The 12,998-nt window shown below is 36.6% G+C and overlaps 1 long non-coding RNA gene across 1 annotated transcript; it reads right to left on the reverse strand.

The window, feature by feature from the left end:
- Window positions 1-7,406: 7,406 nt before the first annotated feature.
- On the reverse strand, window positions 7,407-10,357 carry LOC121133103. The gene is made up of 2 exons (XR_005869834.1): window positions 10,006-10,357; window positions 7,407-7,646 (listed from the first exon to the last, which is right to left on the reverse strand). It is a non-coding gene; the product is annotated as an uncharacterized LOC121133103 (long non-coding RNA).
- Window positions 10,358-12,998: the final 2,641 nt, after the last annotated feature.

Here is a 12,998-nt window from a genome sequence, read left to right on the forward strand (position 1 = left end):
CTTTGTTATGAATAGCATTAGACTAATGGGCACTGAGTAGTGTGACAGCTGTTTTGAGGAGGGGGATGAATACACCGAAAACAAATGTGGTCTGCATAGACGGAATGGATGGAGATGTTGGAATTCCTTCTCAAGTTTACTAACCCTCTGCTAAATACTTTTTTAGAGACTTCCAAGGAGATGATATTAATAATATGTCAGTAAGTCAAGTAGCCAATTGCTCTTTTTATTATTATTTATTTTTAAGTTTAAATTTAGATTAGAAACAAGGTTGCCTCACAAGTCAGTTCCAGGTCCCTCTCCCTTTCCCTCCCCTCCTCCCATGCTCTCCCCCCAAGTCCCCCATTATCCCCTCATTTCCCCAGGGAGGGAGGGTGAGGCCCTCCATGGGGGTGTCCATAGTCTGTCATTTCATCCAGGGCAGGGCCTAGGCCCTCCCCCAAGAGTTCAGGGTGAGAGTACATCTCACATTGTTGGATGGGAGTCCAAAGTCCATGTGTATACTTAGGATGAATACTGATCTACTGCCCAAGGCTCAATAGATTACCTAGGCCTCCTCACTGACACCCACATTCAGGGGGTCTTGATCAGTCCCATGCTGGATTCCCAGGCATCAGCCTGGGATTCAAGAGTTAACCCTTGTCAGGTCAGCTGATTCTGGGGTTAAACCAGCCCAGTCTTCATCCCTTTGGTCATCAGTCCTCCCTCTCTGTTACTGGCTTTCTTGAGTTCAGCTCATTGCTTAGCCGTGGGAGTCTGCCTCTTCTTCCATCAGCCACTGAATGAAGTTTCTGTTTCCCAGACTCTCTGGCCATGGGATTGTAGGCTGGCACTCCCCAGATCAATGTCTAAAATCCATATATGAGAGAGTACATGCCATGTTTCTCTTTTTGTGACTGTGTTACCTCACTCAGGATGGTTTCTTCTAGTGTCATCCATTTGCCTGCAAATCTCAGGGTTCCAATGTTTTTTTCTGCTGAATAGTACTCCACTGTGTAAATGTACCACATTTTCTCTATCCACTCTTTGGTTGAGGGGCATCTAGGTTGCTTCCAAGTTCTGGCTATTACAAATAATGCTGCTATGAACATAGTGGAACAGACATCTTTGTTGTATGAATGGGCATCTTTTGGATATATGCCTAAGAGTGGAGTTGCTGGGTCTTGTGGTAGGTTTATTCCCATTTTTCTGAGGAATCTCCATACTGATTTCCAAAGTGGCTGAACAAGTTAGCACTCCCACCAGCAATGGAGGAGTGTTCCCCTTTTACCACATCCTCTCCAGCATAAATTGTCGTTGGTGTTTTTGATTTTAGATATTCTGACAGGAGTGAGATGGTATCTCAGAGTTGTTTTGATTTGCATTTCCCGGATGACTAAGGTTGTTGGGCACTTTCTCAAGTGCCTCTCAACCATTTTAGACTCCTCTATTGAAAATTCTCTATTTAGTTCTGCAGCCCACTTTTTAATTGGATCCTTTGGTGTTTTGGAGACTTGCTTCTTGAGTTCTTTGTAAATTTTGGAGATCAATCCTCTGTCAGATGTGGGGTTAGTGAATATTTTTCCCATTCTGTGGGCTGCCTTTTTGTCTTGCTGACTGTGTCCTTTGCCTTACAGAAGCTTCTCAGTTTCATGAGGTCCCATTTATTAATTGTTGATCTCATTGTCTGTGCTAGTGGTGTTATGTTCAGGAAGCTGTCTCCTGTACCAATTCGTTCAAGGGTACCACCCACTTTCTCTTCTAAGAGGTTCAGTGTGGCTGGATTTATGTTGAGGTCTTTGATACATTTGGACTTAAGTTTTGTGCATGGTAATAAACATGGATCGATCTGCATTCTTCTACATGCCAGCCTCCAGTGATGCCAGCACCATTTGTTGAAGATGCTTTCTTTATTCCCTTGTATATTTTTAGCTTCTTTGTCAAAGATCAGATGTTCATATGTGTGTGGGTTAATATCAGGGTTTCCATTGGTCTACCTGTCGCAATAACTTTGTATCTTTAAAGAAAGAATTTACAGACGCCCTCAGAAAATGGAAAGATCTCCCATGCTCTTAGATAGGTAGGATCAATGTAGTAAAAATGGCAATCCTGCCAAAAGTAATCTACAGATTCAATGCAATCCCCATTAAAATCCCAGCGCAATTCTTCACAGACCTTGAAAGAACAATAATCAACTTTGTATGGAAAAACAAAAGACCCAGGATAGCCAAAACAACCCTGTTCAACAAGGCAACGTCTGGAGGCATCACCATCCCTGACTTCAAGCTCTATTATAGAGCTATAGTCCTGAAAACAGCCAATTGCTCTTAAAGCTACAGATTCTTGCTTTAAACCTTAGGGAACATGAAGATCATTTTGTGTTTGTTATAGATTTTGGGTTATCTGCAGAACATTTTTTTTATTCACTGAGTGATGGAAGATATGCATGGAAAAATGACAATCTCTTTGTCCAAAAGGGAGACATGGTCTGGTGTTCTTGAATAAAGTTTCAGTTTTAGTTAAGCACCTTTAATAAAAATTTTAAATATTTAAAAAATTTAAATGCTTTTAATGATAGTCCTGATTTTTTAATTAATTTGCTTCTAATATTTACATAGACGAAGCTGAGCTAGACTGATAATGTTTGTATAGTTATTTAGCATTCTTGAATCTTACTGTGTAAGGATCAGTTTCAATAAAAGTCGAGGATAAGTGTCCCTTCCCATGTGTCTTGAGGAGTAAGAGCACAAACTGGGCACCTAACACCTTTGCTGTCTTCTTTAGCTTCCTGAAATAAATATTGCATATTCACCAGGCTTTTCAATGTCTTAAAAATAATTTACTAGTGTATTAAGTAAAAATGAAGAATCTAATTTTCTCAGTGTCCGTAAAGGGATCTGAATATATGAAAATACTGATTGAATACACAAAACAAGTAATTGTATCCAAGTTTAAGATGTGCTTGACTTACCAGGCTAGAGAACCCCACAGAAACAGCTGACCTGAACAAGGAGGAGATCATTGACCCCAGACTGATAGCTGGGAAGCCATCATAGGACTGATCCAGATCCCCTGAGTGTGGGTGTCAGTGAGGAGGCCTCGGCAATCTATGGGGCCTCTGGTAGTAGATCAGTATTAATCCCTAATATAAGAATGGACTTTGGGAGCCCATTCCACATAGAGGGATACTCTCTTAGCCTAGACACATGGGGGTGGGTCTTGGCCCTGCTCCAAATGATATGAAGGACTTTGAAAATCCCTCATGGAAGGCCTCACCCTCCCTGGGGACAGAAAGGTGATGGGATAGGAGGTCGGTGGAGGGCAGGGGAGGAGGTGAGGTAGAGGGAACTGGGATTGACATGAAAAACAAGCTTGTTTCCAATTTAAATGAAAAAAGTAAATTTAAGATGTGCTTGACTCTAAATTTCTACTTTTCTATGAAATTGGTCCTTCTCACATTTAATTTTCTTTTTTGTAATCCACAAAGTTGATGGATTCTTGTAACAAAAAAGACACAATATTGAAATTTTCACATACATATTCTCAAATTTGTATAAAACCAAGCAAATAATGGTAACAAAACACATTAAAACTTTATTCCAATGTACTATTTTAATTCTCACAAGGTCGATGTTTGTTACTTTTAGGCTTACAATCTTAAGGCTAATATCTACTTCATGGCTCATTTCCATGGTATATGAGCTGCCTCCACTATAAAGCACAAAGAGGAAAGGCTAGTTTCCTAAAATTATAAAGACTAATATAAATAATTAATCTACTTAGATATAAATTGCAGTTTAGTCTAATAACTTGAGAATTTGGGAACCAGAGGCAATGGAAGTTTCTGGATGAGAGACATAATTATAAGTAAGAATGGTAACCAGGAGTTTGAGACAGGATAACAAGATCTGCAGGCCTGACTGAAAAGTGGCAGAGGTGATAGTGGAGAGAAAAAGGGAAGTAAAATCAGGGCCAGTCAGGGAAGGAACTCGAAACTGAGGGCAAATACTGTTAAGATGCTACTCTATATAATCTGAAAATACACTATAGTAAGAGCTTTTACAGTGTGATTGTGAGTTTTCCCAGGGTAAGTTTCCCTATTGGTGTTTGCACAGAGATTTCCACTGCTGCACAAAACTACAGGATTCTCCTCATAAATTGTCACTATTTCAACATCAGTATGAATAATGCATATGTGAGATCGCATGGGAAGTAGAATTCAGATTTGCCAAAGAGGAACAGCAGACGCTGGAAACCCTAATTGTGGGTTATTGGGCAATGTTGTCTAGTCCATAGCTCAAGACTTTGACACTTACTGACTTTAACAGGATTGTGCAATCCTTGCATAGGAATTTAGCTTGGCTAAAAATGAATGCATTTTACCTGATATTTTTCTCAAGAAGATGATGGCCCCTGATTTCTAAATTAATATTTTGACTGAATTCCACCCTATGTGCTTCATCTCTCCTGGACAATGGAAAGCTTGTGTTTGGGGTTGATCAACAGAGGACACAGGATTAGCCCATAGTAGACTAAATTGTAAATGACTGAAAAGAAGCTCGTTTGTGTCTATTTATTCATCCTTATTAATAGATTTGGGCACTTCGAAATGCCTCAAGGAAAGGCAGGAGTGCAAGTAAATAAGTCTGTGAATACTCCCATTAAACTTTGAGATATTTGAAATACACAAAACTGGGGGAAATTAAGACTATGAAAAAACTCAAGAAGTCAGGTTTTCTAAAATGTATTTGTAACCCCAACTTAAATTATTCCCTCTTGAATAACAAGTGTTTATTAGTCAGCATGAAGATCATGTAAAAGTTCAAATGAATGATTTGCTTCAACGTGATTTAAAAATCTATAAAGAGAATTTTGCTTAGTTTTCAGTAACCTCCTACTTCATTTCAAGCCACAGAAGTTTGAAGATCATTACTGAGTCCTTCCATTTCGTTCAACAAGGTTTATATCGAAATAACTCAATAAAGAACACATATCTGCTAAGTAAAAAAAAGTTCATTAGTGATGAACACCAAGTTTAGTCATGAGAAACGACAAATACTTTTGAACTACTTGGATGAGAAGGTACCATGAAAAAAAGCAAGAGAAAGATACTCAGGGAAAAGTATGAATAATAGTATTCTGATATCCCAGTTCTGTCACCAGATTCTTAAATAATCAGGACACTCACTCAAACTATGAGCCTTGTTTTTAATATCTATGAAATCAAAGTAACATAAAAAATCCTCTTCCATCTTTTACATGCTATGATATTATTATTCTGTGGCATAGTATAGCTGACTGCAGGATATTTTAAAAAATATTTTTTATTGAGTCATATTAGCTTGTTTCATGTCTAAATTTAAAATAACTACAACTGACTGGAAAATTGAACACGTATTTTTCTTAATTCAGTTCTTTCTGCCGTAATTTTTCTTAAAATAATGGCAATCAATCCTGCTTATTTTTTATAAGAATAAAATACAAACAGTATTTGTTGTGGCATAAGGCATTCATGTTGAACAGTCTGAGTTCAACACATTTTGATGGTCTGTGACTTTCGTGTGAGAAAGTGATGTTCCAGTCTGCTGTCTCATTCTCTGTCTGAGCTCAGCAAATCTTGGAGCCTCTCAAGGACTCATGTCTTCATGATCAATTGGTTCCATCTAATAATAACAGAACAGCTCAACTACTAATACATACTCAGTAGATCCCTCAGGAATTAGACCTCAGATGTCAAGAAAATAGGAATGCCTCAAATGAGTTATTGGTCTAAAACCCAGGGAAACAGGGCAAGTACTTGCAGAACTCTTCAAAGCATACAAATAAGTTTATAGATGATATTCACTAGGCTCAGTAAAGGAAATAATTGGGGCAATATTTTGCATTCTAAATGCAGAAAGAGTATGTTACTTGAACCAATAGCAAAGTCTTCCCTGAAACTGAATAACTAAATCTTTTAAGATGTATCTGCATGCTGATAAAAAAGTATATTCATGGTAATTTGCAGTACTGAGTTAAATTTCTTCAGATAAACATATTCTCACTAATATTTCATGATTGTTCAATTCAGGTAAGAAACTGAAAAATTTATAGGATAAATATAGTCCTTATCATAAGTGAATAGGTTTCCCTGTTAATGCTTAGCATATAATTTTACAAGGAATCTTTGTACTAAAGAAGACAAAGCAAGACTTATTAACACATTTAATTTTCCCCATTTAAAATACCTCAGCACCATCTAAACGATAATTGAAAGATTTGACTGGTGACAGAAATATATGCCTTTGTCATGTGGGGGACTAAAGGGGGAAACTTTCCCAAATAAAGTGTGTCTGCAAAGATAAATCTAAGAGCACACCACAGCAATAACCCTAAAGAGGAACACTTACAAGTGGGCATGGTGGTAAACTATGATGAATGTTACCAAGGTAAAGTGAAAGTCTTCTGAATATTTTCAACTTATTTATAACAGTGGAAGTCAAATTATAAATACCTAGGGGAAAGTCTATGATTAGGAAGTATCATAAAGTTGTAGCCTTGATCATTTTATGATAGTTACGTAAACAATGATTACTGTAAGGTTCAGAGGAAGAAAGCTGGATATAATTGCAAAATGACATCATGGTTTACAATGTCATAAGATTTCTTTCTATTTATAATATTCATTCATCATTTTTTTCATGCAGGGCATCTTCTCTTCTTATTGCTCATACCTCTGAGTATCTTAGACAGTCAATGTGACTTGAATTTGACGATAACTGTCATATTGTCATGTGGTCTTGGCTGTGCTCCCATACAAAGGCAGAAAAAGCCAGCTCACCTCTGACACCATAATTTCTCTTTGGTGTGGGTAGACTTCGAGACAAAGTTGTCATTGCTCGTACATTAACCACAGCCATCTTTTACATGTACCACAGCAGAAGCAATGGGGGCACTCTTTACTTGATTTTTTCTTGACAAACACAAACTTGTAGCAAGATGTCTAGTGAGTTTATTTTGGCCTTTTGATACCAATTCTGTAAATGCAAGCTAAATAATCTAGTGACTTCCTTTGTGACTTGATGGTATACTCTGCATATTTACTATAGGTGAACCTCTTACATATCTGAGATCATAATACTTAATTATCTAATTCCATGCACACTGAACGATAGTCTTTGCTCTCAGTAGTTATTTGCTTTGATGGGTATTCCTTTAAGGCACATAAAGTAATAGAGAGGATTATTGCATGTTTCTGTCAAAACAAGATTTCTTTAAGAACTCATCACAAGGCATTCCTCTTCATTTTTTAAAGAAGCATACCATTTTCTTTAACAACCATGTAATGACATGGTTGTTAATGATTGTAAATAACTGGTCAATGTTTTCAAAAAAGTTCTGTGGAACCTTTCTCTTTATGATTTCCTTTCAAGAATGTGTTCAAAACATACTGTAATGTTCTTTATTTATTTAATCTTGTGAAAAATTTTACATTCATGTCATTTTGTTTTCCCTTCAGGTTTCTCTAAACAACACTTTTTAGAGTGAAGAGTTGTTATGGTTATCAAGGTGCTTGGCAGCTATCCTCACTTGCATACAGGTGGACACCAACACACAGCTGGGTGAAATGTATTGCTCCTAGTCGTTGATTCTGCTGTAGGCCTCCGACAGCAACACATGCCAGTTTCCTGTAGAAAATAAGCACAAATGAGCATGGATAAATGCTGCCCTTTGAACTTTTTCAGGGCTATTTTTGGGGATTTTCTTTGGCTTTGATAAAATGCCTTAAATGACCTACTCATGGAGTGGCTTCCAGGCAGGTACAGAATGGGGAGTTCTGAGCCTTCTTTTACAAGCTCGGAAGCTCTTTCTCTGCCACCATTAGCATGTCTCTTTAAATAGACTCTCTAGTTCTAATTTGTCTATCTTCTGCAACAACAGGGTAGTTACTGATTTTGTTTGTTTTGTCAAACGCCTTCATATGATAGTTTGGAAACCTGACAAACAGGACAGAGTCACACTTGCAATGTTTGAGCAGATCTTCTACTTTCTGTATGTCATTTCTTGCTCTTTTACCAGATTCAAATGTTGTACAGTCATGACACTCAGTAACGGTAGAACACACAGTTCAAATTTAGAGAGACAAGGGGTTATTGAGATAATCATGGGAGCTGAGTGGATAAATAGGCAGCAACCAGGGCTCAGAGGCTAGTGGCAGGGGATCCTGGGAGCTGCTGGAGCTGAAGAAAAGTGTAGCCAGATCAAGTCAGGACAGAAACTGTGCAGAAGGAATTAGTGACCTGGCCTAAAGGGGGTCAGAACTACCATCGGAGTGGAGGTATAAAAAGGGCAGGTGTGGACAAACAACCCCGATGTCTTTGCTGTACTTGGTTCTAATCTCCCTCCAGAGCCTCCAGCTGGTGAGCGCAAGAGCAGGCGAGTCAAGATGTGGGAGGGGTTGAATCTGGGAAGTCAAACGAAGAGCAGACACCTGCATCATAAGGGCGAAGCTGTTCTGTGATTATGGTTTTAACTTGATTTTATTTTCCTCTGGATTTAGCAGCAGGACTATAGATTAAAGAGTAGGTGTTTTAAAATAAAAACAAAGTAATGCGACAAAACTATTTAAAACTTAGGGTTTTACACTGTCAGTCAGCTCTGTCAGATTTCTACATTATTAAGCACCATCAAATTACTGTGTTTATAAAGTATTAATTTAATGATCCAAAATCTCCCCTCCATTTTTTAAAGGAAAAATCTTTTTATGAAAAGTACCTATGTTAGGAGAAAAAAAAATGAGATGGGTGATAATAGCCCACTGCTGCTCCACTCAAACTTCTAAAATACCTATTCTTATCTACAACTTACAGATCTAGACTCAAATGTTTGGCAACCCTCCTGTATGCTGCCTGAGTGAGTGCTGGGCTTCCATGCCTGTATCACTGTGTGAGAATCATTTTGATAATTCCCATCAGTGTATTCTGACCTCAGCACAAATTGGACATTTTTCCAACTGTTCATCTTTTCTTTTCATCAACATCATTTAAGAAACATCTATTATCTGTCAAATACTGCAATATTGGGAATAATAATGAGGTTTCTTTTCTCATGGAGATTACAATTTAACGTGTGTTAAGGGTAATATATGTTAAGCAAATATGTAAACAACATGAACTATATATGTATGTTGATATGGTGGATATAAAGCAATTGAATATATATTTGTAGTATCTATAGAGATATACGTCTTTCATATAATGTGAATTTGTGAGGAACTGAATATTTGCATGATTTAATTTGTCACTTTGTAATATATATGTGTGCTGAGATTTCTTCTCCCACCAATGCTGGTTCCCATGGCTGTTCTATAGAAAACAGAAAGACCAGAAAAGAGAAGTAGGCACATTGTATTTTGCTTAGGTCTGCTGTCCGATTTCCATGATGTCAGTGCTGTTTTCTTTTTGTTCTGAAAACAGGAGGTTAAGGGGCTTGTTTTTGTGTTCTTTTAAGCCAGTTATCATTCATAATCCTGACATTCACCAAGTCACACCCTATCAAATTATCTGTATTCACTTGTAATTGTGATAATTCAAAGATAGGGTTTTATGCCTTTATTTTTTCTTTGCAGTTGATGAGTGACCCTAGTTGCATTCTGACTGAGCTCATGGAAACGGTACTGAGAAGCTGTCTATAAATAAGTAGTTTTGTTTACAGGAACTTACTGTGGAACTGGACTCCTACCACCTGCCATTGGTTGAAGGCTGAGAAGTGAGAGGAAAGAGTTTCAGTCCACTAAGATAATTAAAATTACAGACGAGTCCCTGCCCCCCTCCCTTAACCAGGTGTGGTGCCTTTCTCTTCTTAATGCATCTCAGGGATTTTTATAATGTTGTCTTATTTTTTCCCATTATATGCCTCCTTATTGTAAGTTTTCTAAAAATCCATTGAATTTGACAAATGTGTCAAATAAAACTATTACGGAAAGAGTATGTGGAAGCAAACTATCTAGAATTATGAAAATAAGTATCTACAAAGTTTTGTACTTACCCCAAATTCTTAATTTAAGTCAGCTAAGAAACTTCAATCCCGTGGGCTAGTGGGAAACTGGAGTCCATATGGAGCTTCTCAAATGGTCTTGCAAGTAGGTGGGTTATAAATATCATGAAAGCGTTTCTGTCATGTCCTTTCCATGGCCAGAGATTCTGTCTTTTCTCTCTTTGGTGAATGGTGTATCACAGCAGAAATCATTGGTGCTTTTTTGTTAAATATGGTGATGAGTCAGTTAATAAATAACTAAAGCCAAACACTTGTTTTCCTAAGTTATGCTTTGTAAACTTAAAATGTCAGTAGAAAAGAAGGCAATTCTACCACTAATTGAAGGCTTACTGAAAACTTGCTATTAAGGAAACTAAGAAACAAGTAGGCAGAGTTTTCTGTACATCCTATAAACATGGAATGATGTGAAATAATAGTCCAAAAAATAGTCTGGGGGTAAAAATCCTTTTCTTTCTTCCCACTTAACCCGTTAGCCCACACTTCCCAGTGTCCTAGCCCACGCTGACTCTGATGATTGGGAACACATTTCTAAGAAGAACTAGTACTGTATTCTGAGTCACATTTTCTATTTTTATGTAAAGTCCTATTTAGAGCTTGCCTACTATTAGACTTGTCCTGATTTCCCTTAGTTACTGTGATTTAGTCAGCTGATTATTTGCAAAACGCAATTTAGGAGTTACTGTTTGTAATGGATGCTCAAGGTTAGAGCAACAAACAGGTAACTTATAAATGGTTAAGTCACTTAAAATACCTTATTCATTTAATCAGGAAACAATTACATTTTTAAAATGAAAGTAGGAAAGAATTATTTAGAAACTTTCACCAGAAACCATCTGTCAAAGGATATAAACGAATTAAAGTAGAAATCACCTCTCTGCTCCCTGCCTTGTTTTCATTAGTGATTGTAAGGAAGTGGATCCGGAAATAGACATGCATGATAGTAAGACAGCACTGCAGTAGCCAGTTCTTTCAGACATCACCACAAAAACATGCACTCAATATTTCACAATCATCTTACCCTGGCAATGTCACAGTACTGCCTCAGGCAAGGTTTCCTATCCTTTCTGGGTAAAATATGCTCCTCCTCCTCCTATAAATCACTTTTTTTTGAAGGGCAAAGCAAACTTTCTTGGTTTCAAAGCTATGCTTGTTATATTGTAGAAAATCCTGCTCATGCCATTGGAAAGCCACCTTGGTGTTTCTGGTAGGATGCAGAAATCTTCAGATGCACAAGTGCTGGCAATCTCCTGTGTTCATGGAAGGATCTCTAGAAACATAACCACAAGTGCTTTACTAATAAATCATTTTATGTTATCCTTGTACATTGAGGAAGAATTAAAGTGTTATTGTTACTTTATTGATTTCTTGAGCTTCTAACACAAATAAATTTACTGAGGATCATAAACTTAGTCACACTTGTCTTTCCTAATACCCTCTTGGGTTCCCCTTCTTCTTCTAGGTTAGCAAACAGTAAGTAAAGTTCAGAATTAGTATATTTATCAGTTTAATTGATGTTAAAATATTAAAATAAATTCTAAACTTTCACTTTGCATGTTCAGTGGGGGTTTAATTTTACAATTGAATTGAATAGCTAATAGCTTGAATATGGCCCCTGTGAAACAAACATGTAAAAATAGTGACAATTTTCACTTCTGGATAATAACAATAATTTAAAGAAAATAACCACTATCCCATAATCGTGTGAGATTAAGGACAATGCAGTCTACTCAAATGGCTAGAATAGGGCATCTAAACTAAATATTTGTATAGTGGTAAAGCTTGGCAGACCTTAGTGAGAGAAGATTCTAGAGTTTCCTACCATTAATTCACCAGTTCTAGAAATTGACTGCTGTAGAATAACTGTGAGGAGAATCGCTGTGATGAAAATTCATGAATGCATGAGCACAAAAGGAGACTACTAAAAGGTTAGAGACTTTACATCTAAAACTTATCAAAGGGCAAACAGCATGTCAGCAAAGAAACTTACATATTTTCTTTTTTTTCTGCTTACTTATTAAAAGAAATTATAAATTCACTTAAAATTTAAAGTATCATGGCATTAATATTACATATCTGGTAGCAGGTGTATAATTTTAAATCCATGAAAAATATGGTGATGATTGCATTAAAAAATAAAGGAGTAAGGATTAAAGCATCCATGATATGAATTAGTTTTGACAATTTCACTATCACCAAATCTGTTTCTGTCTTATAACAAAATAAGTAAAATTATTTGCTTCATTTGGTCATGTACTAAAAATAGATAATTGATTTTATTAGATATCAATTTTTAAAGTTTCATAGCTCAACTCACATAAGTGTGATAATTGATAATTTATTTCTAAAAGGAATTAAAAGTCAAGTTTAAGTCTAGAGGTAATTTTCAGGAAAGATCCTGTTTTCTCAACTTTTAAACTTTTGATAAAACTATTGTCAATTCATTTGAGACAGAATACACAGAAAGAAAATTAAAAAAAAACAAAGAACTAAATTACTGTTAGGTTCTTTCAAGGGAAAAGGGACTGATTCTTTAGAACACAGTAGAAAATACGCTCTTTTCCAAGAATATTATTAATTCTTTTGAAGATAAGATAAACATAGTGGCTACATTATAGTCACACATCTCATAGGAAACAAAGAATTAGGTGAAATATGTGGTTAATGTCTGTCTATATTTTAATCGACATAAAGACTCTTCTTCCTCCTTTTTTCCCACTCCTCACTCTTCTAGAGTCAGAACAGAAGACAGAGGCTGAACCAGACTGAGCAACTGTTTGTCCAGTTATCAGACACTTTTATATATAGCAGTAATAAATTAGTGTCCTTAGCGGGTTTTACAATAAAATCTTGTCTGCATACTTTACCAATTCATCAGTAGTTTCCAAGGATGATGATTGGGTTGGTGAAGATAGAATTGGCTCACTTACTCACTCATTCACTCATTGACTAATTCTATGAGGAAATATTTATGAGCAGTGACTTCT

Source organism: Mesocricetus auratus, unplaced genomic scaffold (genome assembly GCF_017639785.1).
Source record: "Mesocricetus auratus isolate SY011 unplaced genomic scaffold, BCM_Maur_2.0 Super-Scaffold_100020, whole genome shotgun sequence".
Taxonomy (NCBI): Eukaryota; Metazoa; Chordata; class Mammalia; order Rodentia; family Cricetidae; genus Mesocricetus; species Mesocricetus auratus.